Source organism: Rattus norvegicus, chromosome 10, assembly GCF_036323735.1.
Source record: "Rattus norvegicus strain BN/NHsdMcwi chromosome 10, GRCr8, whole genome shotgun sequence".
Taxonomy (NCBI): Eukaryota; Metazoa; Chordata; class Mammalia; order Rodentia; family Muridae; genus Rattus; species Rattus norvegicus.
The window spans coordinates 11,624,749-11,643,561 of NC_086028.1; the positions used below are offsets into that span (position 1 = coordinate 11,624,749).

Consider the following 18,813-nt stretch of genomic DNA (forward strand, 5'->3'; position numbering starts at 1 on the left):
GCTTGCCTAGCAAGCGCAAGGCCCTGGGTTCGGTCCCCAGCTCTGAAAAAAAGAAAAGAAAAGAAAAAAAAAGGAATAGTTTTTTTGGGGGGGTGGGGAGGAAATTATTTATAGGAACTGTGACTAGAAAGCAGTCATTTGTATGTGAGTATTCATGTTATGCACAAGTCAGGGCGTTTGTAAGTGAAGGTGCAGACAGATAAACAGAGTTCAGAGGGTATATGCCCATATCTCAAGATAACAGCCTTCAAAGCGAATGAAACTTTCTTTCTCAGTATTGAGGGAGCAGGGTCACAGTCACCTGCATTCAGGAATTTGAGACTAGCTTGGGTGACAAGAACAAGATCCTGCCTCAAAACCCAAACCCAAGCCAACTGAGACACAGAACATACAACCACACAGTACACCAGGCATGGTATGCTAGGTGGGATAACCCGCGTATAAACCATTCTTGAGGTATTTACTTGTATGAATTTTCTAGAATGGTCAAATTTATGTATAAACAGAACACAGACTGGGCTGGGGAGATAGCTCAAAAGATAAAGATCTGTCTTTGAAAGGTTGAGGACCAGAGCCGAGATTCCTAAGTGGGCAGATGGGCGTGGGTGTCCTCCTGTGATCCCAGCACGAGAGAGAGAGAGAGAGAGAGAGAGAGAGAGAGAGAGAGAGAGAGAGAGAGAGAGAGAGGAGATGCTCTGAGAAAGCTGACTAGTGGGGGTTGGGGATTTAGCTCAGTGGCAGAGCACTTGCCTAGGAAGCGCAAGGCCCTGGGTTCGGAACCCAACTCCGAAGGGGGGGAAAAAAAAGAGAAATCTGACTAGTTAGATTATCTAAATTCTGCAGAGTCAAGAGTAGTGAGAGACCCTGCCTCAGTGAACAAGTGGCGAGTAATAGAGGAAGACACTGAACATCACCTTCAGGGTTCCACATGTATATGCATACATGTGAGTTCATAGCACATGTAGAACATACAAACATGAGAAAGGGGCCGGAGAGATGGCTCATCTTCAGTTCCCAGCACCCACATCAGGTAGTCCTGCTACAGGGAATCCAAATCATTTGGCCTCCATGGGCAGTGCACTCCCATGTAGATGCCTTACAGACACACAAGTGCTCACAGAACTACAAATTATAAAATAATTTTGTAAAAGAGAGAGAATAGTCATGGACTTGGGGACGTTCACCTTTCATGGGGGGGGGTCTGTGTTTAAGAGATGAAGTTTGTTAGATGGTAGTTGTACAATGATGTGGACACATTCAGTGTCACAGTAACTGTAGCCTTAATGATTGTTAAGATGTATCTTCACAGCCATTTACATTGTTATTACGGTGTACTATCTTACCAGTGACTGTTTTTCTATTTAGCATTGTCAGGCCTCTATGCTAATAGAAACAGGATGCTGGCCATGACATTCTAAAGCATCTAGGCTGGTTCCTTCTGTCCTTGTCCTATCTGGGCACTTAAATGATAGGAGGAAGATGATGCAGAGATAGGACATGATAGCAAGGCAGGCACAAAGCCAGGGACCGTGGTGTGTTCCCATAATCCCAGCATGCAGCAGGCTGGAGCAAGCGGATTATAAGTTAGAAACTAGATATTTATAAAGAGGAAGAAAGATGCCCCTAGAACTATCTGCTCTACCTTGTCACCAGAGAGGCTGTGCCCATTTCCTCAGGGAGCCAGCAGGGGCTTCTGTTTAGTTGCCTCATGTGAGTGGGGCTTTCTGACCTGGCCTGCCCTTGGAGTTTCTGTGGGAGTGACATTCATTTGACACCAGGGCTCTAGGACAAAGCCACCTCCCTCTGCCCACCTTGCAGAACCTGTCACTGGATGCTGCTTACCTGGACAGCTTACCTAGAGAATTACCCGAGTCTCAAAAATGCACCAGGAATTCACTTTGGAGCATAGCACATTCCAGATCCCTGTTGTTGGGCGCCGCACCCAGATTCCAGAGGAGAGCCTCAACAGCCCTGGCTCCTCCTGCAGGCCTTCCCCAGCCTCTCAGGTGTATCTGCCTCGTGACTTTGGACCAGGTGCTGTCATGCCAGGATGCGGCTGGCTCCTGCATTTCTGAGTGACGTCCCCTGTTCTGGGCAGGAGGTAGACCTCTTCCCCATCTCCAGCCCTCTTCTCTGACTGCCCGGGCTCTATTTTGGTAATAGGTATAACCTGGTGAGTCTGTGTAACATAGTTTGTCAAGGACTCTTCAGGCACTTAACTCCACCATCAATCTCCTAAGGGTTTCCGTTTGACCTCTGAGCCTCCTCTCAACCTGCCTTTCCTGTGGCATTTCCAGATGTTTCCTCCTGTGCCCTGTGCTGTGGTTTTCCTAGCCTGCTCATCCCCCACAGTGCAGCCTACATTTTTGCCTGGCAGAATGTCCTTGTGGCTCCTGGCTACCAATCTTGTGGTATTAGAGTTATTATTCAGAGAAACAGCATGGAGGGAGTAGATATACAGCTAGGTCTGTACCTCCTACCCACCTAAAAATGCCTGCCTGCCTGCCTGCCTGCCTGTCTGTCTGTCTGTCTGTCTGCCTGCCTGCCTGCCTGTCTGTCTGTCTGTCTGTCTATTCGTCCATCTTCTGTCACCAGTTCTAGAAATCTATTACCTGTTGTCATTTCCTTATCATCTATATGTCCATCATCAAATATCAGTTTATTTTAAGGAATCGGCTGCCATGATTGTGGGGGTTGGAGTCTCAAGGAGCAGTTGTTGTTACAGTTATTAATCTGTGGACAGAATATCTTCTTCCTCAGAGAGCCAGTCTTTTTCTCTTGAGACTTTCAACTGATTGGATGAAACCCACCTATGTTATGGAAACTTATCTACTTTATTCAAAGTCTACCAATTTAAATGTTAAACACATCTAAGGGGAAAAAACAAAACAAAAACAATCCCCAAACAAAAATATTCCCCTAGGAATATCTAGACTGGTGTTTGTTTATGTGCTGAGGTCGCAGAGCCTGACCCTGCAGACAGATACCTTTAGCCTTCACACAGGGCTTCTTCAGGGCTTACCTCCAGTGTGGTAGGCTCGTAGCAGGCAGGCGTTAGTTAAATATTCGCCACACACCAGGTACTGACTGCATTCAGTTCTCTTTGGCCTTTTTGACGTAATCTTCACCATAGCACTATGGTGTGGGTTCTGTGGTCATCTTCAGTCTACAGAAAAGAGGATTAAGGTTGAGAGAGGTTGAGTGACTGGTTCAAGATCACACAGAAGCTGAGGAACAGGTTGGAGGTCAGGAGCTCCCACCGCAGTGCCCACTGCATTAGCTGCCTTTTTCAGAGCCCACACAGAACGCCTTTCCAACGTAGACTTATGGACTGTTTACAGGTTTCGGAGGTAGTTTTCCATTGTCTGCCTGTGTCATTTTCCTACTCGTTGGAAACAATAGTAGGTTTTTTGCATGTGAGTAAAACCCCAGATTGCATGTGGCCAGGCATCTTGGACATCTCTCTTCTTTGTCCCGGCTTGAATACCTGGACATTTATGCAAAGCTCTGTCACAGACTACAGGGCCCTGAGTCCTAGCCTCAGCTGATAAGGAGTGGGGAGGAAGCCTGGCTCTGGGTTGTGAAGTCAAATGAGGTTAGTTAGCCCCAGGAGGGCACTGTGGCCTGGCCTAGCAGAGGCCATCAGCCCAGGTCCCCGCCCTCTCTGGATAACTGAGTTGCTCAGGAATTCAATCCGAGCCCTGTCTTAGCAACGCTGCCCCGAGCTCCAGCCTCTCTGACCCTTACAAACCACAACTCTCATACTGGTTGCTCCAAGAGCCAGCATGCTGGCCTCTGGCCAGCCTTGGCCCCAGGGGATGGAAGCCGCTTTCTCACTGCCTGCCCCACCAAGGTCTGGCCTGAGGGACAGAGTGACTCTGTGGGCTTAAGTCAGCATTTTCCTTGAAGTGAGTGGGTAGCATCTCCCACAAATGATTTGTCCACCTCTCAACTCTGAGCACCTGTGCGTCTGATCTCATTTGGAAAAGACGTTTGGGCACATAAGAAAGCCAGGGATCTAACGACAAATCAAATCATTCTCTCCTTTCTTTCCCCTCTCTACCCCGAGTCTGACCTTAAACCCCAGTTCCTCAGATTGCTGTGCATGCTCACTAACCTAACACGTAGCCCAGGCTGTTCTCAAATTTGTTAGGTAGCTGAGGATGACCTTCAACTTCTGTCCTCCCTGCCCCCACCTTTCAAGGATAGGACCACAGCAGGTTTTGTGTGGTGCTAGACGCAAGCCCAGGGCTTTGTGCATTTGTACGCACTAGGCAGGTAAGTACACTGACTCAGCCACATCCTGGAGCACAGGAGGTTTTTGGGTTTTTGGTATTTTGTGGGGATGGGTGAGGGTTGGGGTAGGAAGATCTCACTAAGCAGTCCTGGCTAAGCTGGAATTCCCAGTGATCCTCCTGCCTCTGCCTCCTCAGTGCCAGCATTAGTGGTGGATACCATCATACCTGCCCACAGGTATCCTTTAAAAAGAGAGGTATGGGAGGTGTGTGCAAAGAGATGAATATGAAAGTCAGACTGCCTCAGGTAAGACATACCGAGACGGGCTAGAGGCTTGAGGGCCAAGGAAGTATCCTTTTGTAGAGCCTGTGGAGGGAACCTTTATTAGAGGAAGAGTGTTTTTCCCCTGGAATCTGCTAGCACCTTAATCTTAGACTTCTGGCACCAGACTGTGAGTGAACGTGTGTCTTTTGTCATAAGCTGCCCACTTGTGTGATTTGATAGCGGTCCTTATATATCAATGCCTCTCATCATGGGCCTGGGGTACAGAGAAGCAAGCCTGTGCAGTGTTGCCTGGCTGTCCTGCCCTGCCCTGTGAGACAGTTTGGGCTAGCCTGTTCCTTAGCTCCACAGCATTCAGGTACCCAATAAAAACTGGGGGGACTCGAACTGGAAGAGACAGACAAACACAGGACACCCAGCTGTGGTGGAGATGGTCTCCAGGCTCTAGTTCTCGGATTTGTGGGCCAAAGCCTGATTTCCTTGAAGGCTGTTGGAGGACCGAGGGGAATTATACAGGGACAATGGCAGGCACAGGGGAGGTGAGTGTCAATGGTGGTTGTTGCTCTCAGGGCAGAGCAGAAAAAAATATAGGACCAGAAAACATGGAGTGCAAGCCTGGATAAACCCCAGCATGGCCTTGCCAAGAGCTCTGCCTGCACCCATTTTCACTTCAGGGACTGGAGTGCCCTACCCCTCCCCCGGCGCCCATCACAAGACTATCATGAGACTCATAGGAAGGAGGTTAGACACAAAACGTTTACAAACTATGCTCACAAGTCCAAGCTGTGCACACCCTGGTCACACAGTTATTATCTGTGTCCCAGTGTGTTTGGACCCTGGAACCTTCAAAAGTGCCTTCGTGCCATCCGAATCAGTGGAAGGGGCAAAGGGAAGATCTCAAGTCTTCAGTATTAACTAGATTTGAATTGTGCTTATTGAAGAAACTTGGCTCTGGGGATGGAGAGGTGGTTCAGTCCTTTAGAGCACTTGTTGTTCCTCCAGATGACCTACATTGATTCCTGGTACTCCTGTGGTGGCTTATAGCCATCTGTAACTCCAATTCCAGGGGATCCGATGTCCTCTTCTGATCGACAGACATCAGGGATACACAATGCAATACACATACGCAGGCAAATATTCATTTACATGCAGTAAATAAATCTGAAAATAAAACCTGGCTCTAGAATGGAGATTAAAACCGTCTTTCAGCCCATAACTCAAAAAAAAAATTTTTTAAAGCCTGGTAATGGTGACACACATCTTTGATCCCAGCACTCTGGAGGCAAAGGCAGGTGGATCTCTGAGTTCAAGCCCAGACTGGTCTACAGATTGGGTTCCAGGACAGCCAGAACTACGCAGAGAAGCCCTGTCTTGAAAAAACAAACAAAAAATTTAAAAAGATTTATCTTTATTATTTTTAATCATGTGTGTATGTCTGTGTGTCTGTGTGCACGCAGGCACTGGCACCTGTGGAGCCAGAAATGTCAGCTCTTCTGGAGCTAGATTTACAGACAGTTGGGAGCTGCCTAATGGTGGTGCTGGGAGTCGAATCCAAGTCCTCCAGAAGAGCAGCATGTCCTCTTGGCCACTGAGCCATTTCTCCAGGCTCAGCTCACAGCCTTCTGGGTCTCACACTATGGTCACCAACTGACTTCCTACAGCAGCTCTATGGAGAGATCCTTGTCCAGGAGCCAGGTCGCTTCAACACCGGCCTTTCCTATACCCGTCCCTGCTCTCCCACCTTAAACTGCGTTATGGTGAATCGTCAGCTCCAGGCTGTTAGAATACTGAGAGGGAACAGGTTCTTCGCGCTGGACACGTGAATGAAAGCATGTCACAGAACAGTTCCAGGGCCATTCCCATGAATCTTAAGAACTTGATATTCCTGTTCCCCCAAATTCCTGGTTACAGAGGTGTAAGGGGGGCAGTTGTATAAGGTGAGGGGTGAAGCAGGGAGAGGCATAAAGAAGAAAGATCAGAGGAACTGGAAGTTTTAAAGTAGCTCTTCCCACACAATGGGGCGGAAAGTCCTGCTTCTCTTTGAGTTCATACCCCTCCCCTACCCAGAGCTTACCTTTCCTCTTGACCCTAAGGCTGCCTGTCATGGCTCCTGCTCTGCTCTGCTGAAGATGCTGGTCTAAGTCTCTGTCCAGTCACTCTCCTCCTCTCTCCCTCCCTAATGGGTTCCTCGCACAGGCACTTCTCATATCCGGTTGTGCTGGACTGCGGAGGGCGGAGGGGGGGGAGCCGTCGCCATCTGGACGTGCAGGTGGTCGCTTCTCTCCTGAACATTCTGGGCCTGTGATTATTCTGCTTCTTAACTGGGAAAGCACAAGCAACAACAATAACAGAAGTTGTCTCACATAAAGTTACTTTCTTAGGGTGGACACAGTACAAAGTATCACTGACAGGGCGGCTCACCCAAAGGAAACTTTTTTTCTTTTTTCACAATTCTAGATGCAAGAACTCTGAGACTGGTTTTCAAACAGCCATCTTTTCTAACCGTGTCTTCCCTATATACCTATCTGCCACCAAAGTTCTTCTTATAAAGCCAATCATTTTGGATTTTGGGTTAGGACCTACTCTAACAACTTCTCCTCTCCAAACACCCTCTTTTCCGGTGCACTCAGTGCTGAGGGAGTGGGGCTTAGTGTGTTAACAGATGAGCTTGGAGGCGATGCGATCCAGTCCATCCCAACACCGTTCTAACTGTTAGGTGTATCTCTGTATCTGTAAGTGTTTGCTGTATCTACATTGTATGTATAACTGTCCCCACCATCCATCTCTAAAACTGGGCCAGGGCCAGACTAGTGCAACCGAGGAGTAACTTCAGGAGCCCTGTCCAGGGTGGACAGTGGATGATCTCAGTGGGTGTCAGCATGGGTGTCATAGGTAGTAGAGTCCTTCTGTCTGTCAAGGACTTTCACCATGTCCCTGTTAGAATTCGACACCAGTTCAGAGGTAGTGTCAATGCCATGAGGGTCGGAGCACCGCAGACTGGTAGTAACTTTAGTGTTAGGGAGCCTGGTTCCCACCCTTGACTGCAGCCTGGTGTGGCCGTGAAGAAGGAGGGCTCCTGGAATGTCATCCCCAGGGGAGCACTGCCCTGGGCTGTGCTGGCTGCTTGCAGTGGATTGCTGGCTCTGCATGGCTCCACAATGAAGGGACAGACTATCCTACCAGTCTTCATTAAGGCTGTTGGTGTCCTCTTCACTTCTTATATTGATTGTTCTGCAATATAAGAGGGCCCCAGCCAGCTGAGCCCTAAAGAGGGGGCCTGGCTCCCGGTTACCCAGTTGCCATCTGAGGGATCATTGCCTACCCCAGCCACAAAGTGAGCTGCCCCTCAGTTCTTCCTAGATGGTTTACCTCCAAAGGTGGCCTGGTGCCTACATAGCCTTGATACCTTCCAGGGAGGGCTTTTTCCTTGTTCTGTGTTAGGGTGAGGCATCCCAAGGCATGGTCACATTGAGTCCTCTGTTAGTCTCTCAGGGCACCACGGCATCACAAATGAGATAAACTCTTGTCCCAGAGCCTTCCTGTACACTCAGATAAGTATTGAAAGGCAATTTGAAGTACAAAAAACAAAATAAAAACTGAACCTGTACCTTTTTAGTAGCTCTCTACTTCTTTTGCTTAGCATAATGTCTTCAAGATCCACCAGTGTAGTGGACTCAGAAGTTTCTCTTCTTTTACATGCTGACTCATAGTCTGTTGTGTAGAGGGAAGCAGTTGAATCTTTTAAGTTTATTTTTAGTTTACCAACTCAGCAAGCTACTTTGAATATAGTGTGTAGGGCCAACCTCTGTTTAAATTTGGTGAGTTTACCTGCATGGGGTTGGGGTCAGTCCCGAAAAAAACTCTAGGTATCCAGTACCACTCCAAGGACCAGGACCTTCAGCTTTAATGAAAGTATAAAACAGAATCTCCTAGTTTCTAAAATATGGCAGGTATAGCTTAAAAGCAGAACTCTTGTTTTTAGTTGAAGAGTTAATGCCCAAAGAACACCAGGGTGCCTAGAAAGTTACCCATCTCTTCCCAGTTACCTGAGTTGGGCTAAGTGGAATGCCCTGGAAAGATTTTGGCATAAAAGAAGGAAGTGACTCAACCCTCATATCTGCTTCTAAGATACCATGGTCTGGACTAGAAGGAACTTGGGTCAAGTATACAGTCTCTGTGGAGGGAGGCACAGAAGGACTTGGGTTTCCTTTGTCTTTGGAGAAAGCAGAACAAATCTTGAATTTGCCATTGCATGAATCTTTAAGAATCTTTCGCTTCCTTTTCAGTTGTAGTTGCCTTAAGCTCCCTCCATGTAGAAAATCTCCTAGGGATGAAAAAGGGATGAAAGGTTCAAAGAAAGAAAGATGGCTGGGAACCCCCAGATACTTTACATCTGGCCCATGGACTGGTTGAGTGCTTACCACTGGGGCATGGATGTGTTGGGTACTCTGGGGACACGCTCCATGCATGATCACGAAGAGCTGGTGGTGCAGGAGGAACTGTGGAACGATTCAGTTCCCACCTCCGGCCATCTGCTCAACTCCTCCCCGATATATACTGCATTTGAGGAAGACAAAACTCTTTTCTGAGTGATGCAGAATGCTGAAGTAAAGCCTGTGAAGTATAACACCTCCGTGTGAGTTGGTAGTGCATATTGCCAGAGCTTTATTCCACAGATGTATCTCTTTCAGCACCACTGCAGCCTGTTAGAGAAGATCCCGTGTCTAGCCATTGCTGTGACCAAGTAGAACCCAGATGGAACTCAAGCCCTGGAAACCCGCTGGCTCCTTCAAGGTTAACTGTCTTATAGCTGTGGTTAGGAGGATGCAGACATTGCCTTAAACGATATGGCTGTTCTCTCCCCCCACCCCAAGATGGCAGGTAACCCCCAGATACTCTACATCTGGTTCACAGATTGATTGTGTGCGGTTGTAGTCAGGGTTTCTATTCCCACACAAAACATCATGACCAAGAAGCAAGCTGGGGAGGAAAGGGTTTATTCAGCGTACACTTCCTGCATTGCTGTTCATCACCAAAGGAAGTCAGGACTGGAACTCACACAGGGCAGAAACTGGGGGCAGGAGCTGATGCAGAAGTCACGGAGGGATGCTGCTTACTGGATTGCTTTCCCTGGCTTGCTCAGTTTGCTTCCTTGCTTTCTCTCTTTCTTTCTTCCTTCCTTTCTTTCTTTCTTTCTTTCTTTCTTTCTTTCTTTCTTTCTTTCTTTCTTTTTCTTAAAATGTGAATCGTGGAAACATTTATTAAACATTTCCTTTACGTTACAGCACAGATAGAATAATGGCTACAGCATACAAATACTCAAGTCTTACTTCTTTATATCAAAAAACATTTTGTTCACCTGCTAGTTTAATAAGTAGCTCTGTTAAGTTATGTCTTTAAACAGCATTGAGTGAATTGTGATTATGTTCCCTGGGCTGCCTAGTTTTATATCAGCCTGCAAAACTAGGGTAATCTGAAAGGAGGGAATGTTAATTGAGGAAATGTCTCCATAAGATCAGGCGTTTTTGTTTTGTTTTGTTTCTTTTTTAATTGGATATTTTTTATTTACATTTCAAATGTTATTCTCTTTCTCGGTTTCTGGCCACAAGACCCCTATCCCATCCCCCTACCCTTCTTCTATAAGGGTGTTCCCCCTCCCCAACCACCCCCATTCCCACTGCCCTCCCTGATATTCCCCTACACTGGGGCGTCCAACCTTTGCAGGACAGAGAGCTTCTCCTCCCATTGGTGCCCAACAAGGCTATCCTCTGCTACATAGGCAGCTGGAGCAATGGGTTTTGGGGTAGTGGTTTAGTCCCTGGGAGCTCTGGTTGGTTGGTAATGTTGTTCTTATGGGGTTGCAAGCTCCTTCAGCTCTTTCAATCTTTTCTCTAATTCCTCCAACAGGGACCTTGTTCTCATTTCAATGGTTTGCTGCTAGCATTCGCCTCTGTATTTGTCATGCTCTGGCTGAGCCTCTCAGGAGACAGCTATATCAGGCTCCTGTCAGCATGCACTTCTTGGCTTCATCAATATTATCTAGTTTTGGTAGCTGTGTATATATGGGCTGTATCCCCAGGTGGGGCAGGCTCTAAATGGCCATTCCTTCAGTCTCTGCTCCAAACTTTGTCTCCATATCCCCTCCTATGAATATTTTTGTTCCACCTTTTTTTTCTTTTCTTTTTTCAGAGCTGGGGACTGAACCCAGGGCCTTGCGCTTGCTAGGCCAGTGCTCTACCACTGAGCTAAATCCCCAACCCCTTTGTTCCACCTTTTAAGAAGGACTGAAGCATCCCCACTTTGGTTGTCTTTCTTCTTGAGCTTCATGTGGTCTGTGGATTGTATCTTGGGTAATTTGAGCTTTTGGGCTAATATCCACTTATCAGTGAGTGCATACCACGTGTGTTCTTTTGTGATTGGGTTACCTCACTCAGGATGATATTTTTTTTCTTTTTTTTTCGGAGCTGGGGACCGAATCCAGGGCCTTGCGTTTGCTAGGCAAGCGCTCTACCACTGAGCTAAATCCCCAACCCCAGGATGATATTTTCTAGTTCATCCATTTGCCTATGAATTTCATGAAGTCATTGTTTTTGATAGCTGAGTAATATTCCATCGTGTAGATGTACCACATTTTCTGTATCCATTCCTCTGTTGAAGGGCATCTGGGTTCTTTCCAGCTTCTGGCTATTATAAATAAGGCGCTATGAACATAGTGGAGCACGTGTCTTTGTTATATGTTGGAGCATCTTTTGGGTATATGCCCAAGAGAGGTATAGCTGGGTCCTCAGGGAGTTCAATGTCCAATTTTCTGAGGAACCTCCAGACTGATTTCCAGAGTGGTTGTACCAGTGTGCAGTCCCACCAACAATGGAGGAGTGTTCCTCTTTCTCCGCATCCTCGCCAGCATCTGCTGTCACCTGAGTTTTTGATCTTAGCCATTCTCACTGGTGTGAGGTGGAATCTCAGGGTTGTTTTGATTTGCATTTCCCTGATGACTAAGAATGTTGAACATTCCTTTAGGTGCTTCTCTGACATTCGATGTTCCTCAGCTGTGAATTCTTCAATTTGCTTTCTTATAGATCCCAAGACTACCAGCCTGGGGATGGCCCCACCCACAACAGGCTGGGTCCTTCTCCCTTGATCACTAATTGAGAAAATGCTTTGCAGCTGGGTCTCTTGGAGGCATTTCCTCAAGGGAGGTTCCTTTCTCTGTGATAACTCCAGCTTGTGTCAAGTTGACACACAAACTAGCCAGTACATGTGCTTACCACAGGGGCATGGATGTGTCCAGTGCTCTGGGGACACACTCCGTGCATGATCACAAAGAGCTGGTACAGGAGGAGCTGTGGAACTACTCAATACCCACCTCTGGCCATTGCTCAACTCCTCCCTGGTATGAGCTTATGGCCATCAAGAGCCCAAAAGCAGTTAGTGGACACAAGGCACTTCGATTGGTCATGGAAATGGCTTGGGAACACATCTTGGAATCTTACATGAGCCTCTGCTGCTCACTTCTTACCAGAAAGGCTGGTCTCACTTTACACAGCCTCCTCTACATAGTGAGGAGATCTACAAGACCCGGAATAGTGATCTTGTGGGGGAACGTGTGTGCACATACACAGGTATGCTCACATGTAGAGCTGGAGGAGGGTGTCGGGTGTTTCTCTCTATTACTCTCCATTTTATTTTTGAGACTGAACTGAAGACTTACTGATCTGCCAGGATCGGCCTGCCTCTGTCCCCCAGTGTTGAGGTTAAAGGCATGAGTGTGGCCGTGCCCTGCCTTTATGTGCGTGCTGGGGATTCAAACTCGGGCCCGTACACTGGCACAACTCTTACCCACTGAGCCATGTCTCTGTCTGAGGCTTTTGTTGTTGTTGTTGCTTTGAGACAAGGCCTAGGTTGACCTGGGTTCTGTTTGCCTAGCCTAGTGTCAGGGTTACAAGCCTGCACCACCATGTCTGTCAGAGCTGGGCTTCTATCATGGCTTGGGTAAGATTCCTGTCAGGAACCACCAGGACATGACAAATGCATTGGGATGGCAGAGACCTCCAGCAAGAACTGTTACGCCTCTGTGCAGCCTGCAGCCAGCAACGTAGACGGTCTCCGGTGTTGCTCTGTGCACTTCCTCTTGGAGTCATTCTGTGTTCATGATGTTTGTTGGGATTTTTTCTAGCTTGCGACCATATATTTGAATAATGTTAATGATTATATTATACTACCATGAGCCCAGTGTAGAACTGGGTCTTAACAACCAAGCTTCAGGCTCCTACCATGGTGAATACCAAGCTTCATCCCAGTGGGTGCAGCAACATCTGTAATGAATCTTAAAATGGTTAAACATGAATTCAAATGGCCCCAAGATTGGGTTTGCATGCCTGTGTTTGCACACATGTGTGTGTCTGTGTGCATGCATGCCAGCAGTTCATCATGGCTATCCTCCTGTACCTCTCTCTCTCCACCAGAATTCTTAAGGCAAGTTCCTCCAGTAAGCCAGGAACTCATCAGCTTAGCTGGGCTGACTGGCCAAGTTCCAGGGCTAGGATTTCAGGCACTCGTGCTCACACATGCGTGTGTGCGCGCACGCACGCACACACACACGCACGAGTGTGCACACACACACTCATGCACACATGCACGCAAACACACAGGCACAGGCACACACGCCCATGCCCATGCCATGGCTCCACTTTTCATGCGGGAGTGGAACTCTTCAGAAGGTTTGCACGGCAGGCACTTTTCTCAACGAGCTCTTTTAACTGAAGGTTTAGCTGCTGCAGGATAAGACAGTCATCTGCCCTTTCCGGCTGAGTGGCAGTGGGCTGGAAGAGCTTTTATTCATGAAAATGTGATTAACCCAAGGATGAGACCCGAAAGATATTGACGAGGGAACATTCTAGAGCACAGTGATCTACATCATCATTATAACTAGAGTGTCAGGAAGGGAAGGTGGAGTGCAGGAGTCATCGACGATCGACGACACAACTTAAGAAAAGTTTCCGGGTTAAATGAACTGAAAGAAAGCAGGAAGTGCCTGACACAATGGATGAAAACAGACCCCCCCCCCCCCCACACCCTGGTAAAACTTTACAACCTCAGGGAGAACTTACGGAGGGCAAAAAGCAAGTTCCAAGACCAAGGGTTAAGAGTGAGTCTTGCACCTGATCTCAGAGCACGGGTCCTGGGAGCCACAAGATTCTTGGCAGCTCAATAGCACAGGCCAAGAATTTTACTTCTTAGCTCCAGTTCTTTGCCCATAAAATGGGCACAATGTTTCAGGGTCCTTTAGAGATTTTCTGAATAGAAGTAGGAAGAACTTCCAGCTTCCAACTGGTCTTGTGATATCCTTGGGAACTCAGAAGACCTTGGGCTCTTACGGTGCTGAAGGTCTGCTCAAATCTGCTGGGAAGTGGGGGGGTCACCACCCACCTATCCTCTGGTTTTGTTCGCTCTGGTTAGAGGAGTCACACAACAGTTCTCTAAGTCAGGCTCTTGCAATTTGAAATGTCTTGCATTAAGCTCCCAACCCATTAAAAAACTGTCTACAGTCTACAATCTAGGTTACTCAGAGCAAGAACAATTTACTCCCTTATAGATCTAGAGGCCAGGATTCTGAAATCAGAGTGCTAGTGGGGCCATGCTCGTGTGTGTGTGTGTGTGTGTGTGTGTGTGTGTGTGTGTGTGTGTGTGGTGTGTCTTATTTATTGAGATGAGTCTTGATGATGCAGTCTTGGATTACTTAGAACTCAGGGAAATCCTCCAGCCTCAGCCTCCCAGGTGCTAGGATTACAGATCTGAACCATAATGCCTGGCAATACACTCCTACCGAAGGTTCTTGGGTAGTGGTTCTCAAGCTCCCTAATGCTGTGACCCCCTTAATACAGTTCTTCATGTTGTGATGACCCCCAACCATAAAATTATTTTGTTGCTACTCTATAACTCTGATTTTGCTACTGTTACGAATTCAATATAAATAAGCCACCACAAGGGGTTGGAACCCACAGGTTGAGAAGCCCTGTTCTGGGCAGATCTCCTCTTGCTTCTCCTACCTCTGGTAGCATCTGTCAGTGCATTCCTCTCTCCCCATTTCCATCCGTACATGGCCTTTCTCCATGTTCCTCTGAATCACCTATTTAGTCATTGGATTTAAGCCAACCTGGATCCAGGATAGCCTAACTTCATTAATTACATGTGTGCAAAGACCCCATGTCTCAACCAGGCTTGGTGGTATGCTATAGCAACATTCAGAAGGAGTAGATAGGATTGCAAGTTTGAGGACAACCGGGGCTGCATAGCAAGACACACACACACACACACACACACACACACACTCACCACCACCACCACCACCACCATCACCACCACCACCACCACCACCACCATCACCACCACCACCACCATCACCACCACCACCACCACCACCACCATCACCACCATCACCATCACCACCATCACCACCACCATCACCACCACCACCACCATCACCACCATCACTACCACCACCATCACCACCACCACCATCACCATCACCACCATCATCACCATCACCACCATCATCACCACCACCACCACCATCACCACCACCACCACCACCACCACCATCACCACCACCATCACCACCACCACCACCATCACCACCATCACCACCACCACCATCACCACCACCACCACCACCACCACCACCATCACCACCACCACCACCATCACCACCATCACTACCAGCACCATCACTACCAGCACCATCACCACCACCACCATCACCACCACCACCATCACCACCACCACCATCACCACCACCATCACCACCACCACCACCATCACCACCACCATCACCACCACCATCAGCACCACCATCAGCACCACCATCACCACCACCATCACTACCACCATCACCACCACCACCATCACCACCATCACCACCATCACCACCACCACCACCACCACCACCATCACCATCACCACCACCACCACCACCATCACCACCACCACCATCACCACCACCACCATCACCACCATCACTACCACCACCATCACCACCACCACCATCACCATCACCATCACCATCACCATCACCACCATCACCACCATCATCACCATCAGCACCACCATCAGCACCACCATCACCACCACCACCACCACCACCATCACCATCACCACCATCACCACCACCATCACCACCACCACCACCATCACCACCATCACCACCACCACCATCACCACCACCACCACCACCACCACCATCACCACCACCACCACCATCACCACCATCACTACCAGCACCATCACTACCAGCACCATCACCACCACCACCATCACCACCACCACCATCACCACCACCACCATCACCACCACCATCACCACCACCACCACCATCACCACCACCATCAGCACCACCATCAGCACCACCATCACCACCACCATCACTACCACCATCACCACCACCACCATCACCACCATCACCACCATCACCACCACCACCACCACCACCACCATCACCATCACCACCACCACCACCACCATCACCACCACCACCATCACCACCACCACCACCACCACCACCACCACCACCATCACCACCATCACCACCATCACCACCACCACCACCACCACCACCATCACCACCACCATCACCACCACCATCACCACCACCACCACCATCACCACCACCATCACCACCACCATCACCATCACCACCACCATCACCACCACCGCCACCACCACCACCATCACCACCACCATCACCATCACCACCACCGCCACCACCACCACCACCATCACCATCACCACCACCACCACCATCACCACCATCACCACCATCACCACCACCACCATCACCACCACCACCATCACCACCACCACCACCATCACCACCATCACCACCATCACCACCACCACCACCACCATCACCACCACCACCACCACCACCACCACCATCACCATCACCACCGCCACCACTACTTCCACCCACCCCAACCAACCCTCATGTCTAAGCCTGGTTAACTTCTGAGGTTCCCTGTGGACATGGATTTTTCAGGATACTGTTCAAAACATTCCACAGCTCCTGCAGCTTCATGTATTCATTCTTTTCAGTTTGTCATTGTCAGCCATGGAAGGGGATGACAAAAGCTTAACAAATACTCAGTGGGAGCTGGGCCAGGTGACAAACCTAAGTGATGGGCACCATGTCCTACTTAGACCCTCCCATCCAGTCCTCCTCTAAGTTTACCTTGCTGAAGCCACCAACCAGCTCCTCCTTACTTGGAACAGCAGTCACTCGAGGGGGCTTGTCGTCCCTGCTCCAGGAGATTTTAGTTTTGGGTTCAGAGCAAACCCTCAAGTGTAGGTAGAAAAGATCTGTCAACACATGAACATTATATAAGGTGTTGCTTGTCCTGCTTATTAACAACAGCCGAACTGGGTGTGGTGACACATGTTGGTAATCCCAGCACTCAGGAGGCAGAAGCAAGAATTTAAGAATCAACAACCTGACAAATTCAGGGCCAACCTGAGCTACCAGAGACCCTGTCTCAAAAAAGCTAGAAATAATAATAACAAGTCAATAAAGATAAAGGAAGCTAAGAGTAATTATTTTCCAGACATCTTTCTTATCTTGTGTATTGACTCACTGAAGACTTGCTGGGGGATATCCATAGCTAGTTTGAATACTCTTGGATTATGAGGGAATCTGCAAAAGAATTGGGTAGTCTTCAATCAGTCTTCTTTGCTTGTCTGGGACAACTGGCCCTGTCAACGTCAAGGCAGCTACTCAAGACGCATGAACACTACCAGGAAGTCAATGGTAGAAAAGTGTGGTAGTGTCTGACAAGCTCACCCTCACCGGTTGTACACATAACTTGCATTGGCAGCCTTGGGGATGACTCAACAGAAGTAAGAGGATTGCATCTTCCAGTGGGAGGCTCTGCACCATCCTTGCCCTCCTGACTATCAAAACATGGGCACTGCTAAGATCTCAGGGTCTGTCATGATGACTGCCCAGAACTCAGTCAACATGTTACTTTCTCTCAAGGCTGTGTGTGTGTGTGTGTGTGTGTGTGTGTGTGTGTGTGTATCTATCTACCTGTGTGTAGAGACCGGAGGTTGATGTCAGGTGTCTCTCTTAGTCACTCTCCTCTTTAATTTTTGAGACAAGTTCTCTCATTAACCCCAGAGCTCACCAGTTTGTCAAGACTAGCTGTCCAGCGAGCTCTGGGAATCCCCTTGTCTCTGGCTCTCCAGTGTGGGATTATAGGTGTGTCCTTTCTCTTACCTTTCACGTGGGTGCTGGGGAATTTGGACTCTTGTCTTTGTGTGCCTGAGGCAAGTGTTTTACTAACTGAGCATCTCCCAGCCCTTTCGTGGTTTCTTATGCTTTGCCATCAAAGTTCTCAATGAGCAGGGAACCTTACATATGAGGGAAAGTGAGATCAGAGGCTGGGACAGGTAAAGCATTCTGTAAGTGTTTGTAGAGTTTGTGTAAACACATTCTAGTTCATACTGGGTCAGAATGTACACTCTTAGCGAATCTGAGATGGAGAGATCTGGTGGATCTGGTAGCACCGTGTGTTGGGTGTTTGGAGAAAGCCATTCCATCTATCCCATACATCCTAGGTATGAAGGCCTTTGTACTTTGTGGAGATGGAGAAGTAAGACTCTTCTGTGGATCCCTCTGGCTTTTAGCATTGTGCCATCATGATTAATATTGTTTTGTAGAACTCTCTGTTACATCCAGTCTGTCTCCAGGCAGAGTTGATCCTGTCCTCATAACCAATCATCCTTCCACAGCATAGGAAAGATACGAACGCACATCACTGTACCAATGGCTTAGGTACAGTGCTGGTATCTTAGTCCCAGACCTCGAGGCCCTACAGAATGATCCACACCGTAGCCTAGAGGGCATCTCTGGCTGCTTGTAGGCTTCGACAGCAGGGGATGCAGCCTCACCACTTCCAGAAACACACAGACAAGAGAAGGGAAGCCATAAGTATGCTCATCTCCCACATCCAACAACTGATGTGCCCTGCCGCTAGCAGGGTGACGTCAGGATTTAAAAGTTGCTGTAAATGATGGGTGCATTGAGATGATCTGTGGGAGGCAAGGAGAAGTGCGGACAGGTGAGTTTTCCCATCTTTTAAGGTGACCAGGAAGGGAGGCAGCAATGCATTTAAGGGAGAAAAAATGGAAATGGTGAGACCTGCCCCTCAGAGCCTCTCACCAAGGTGGGTTGAGAGAGGAGATGGGCAGGTCCAGTGCCAGGTTGCGGTGAGCTTCAAGAGTGTAATAGCTTCCAAAATCTGA

At 48.3% G+C, this 18,813-nt stretch overlaps 1 long non-coding RNA gene across 1 annotated transcript; it reads right to left on the reverse strand.

The window, feature by feature from the left end:
• Positions 1 to 2,799: 2,799 nt before the first annotated feature.
• Positions 2,800 to 8,652, reverse strand: LOC120095032 (uncharacterized). The gene is made up of 3 exons (XR_005490024.2): positions 8,127 to 8,652; positions 6,593 to 6,839; positions 2,800 to 3,166 (listed from the first exon to the last, which is right to left on the reverse strand). It is a non-coding gene; the product is annotated as an uncharacterized LOC120095032 (long non-coding RNA).
• Positions 8,653 to 18,813: the final 10,161 nt, after the last annotated feature.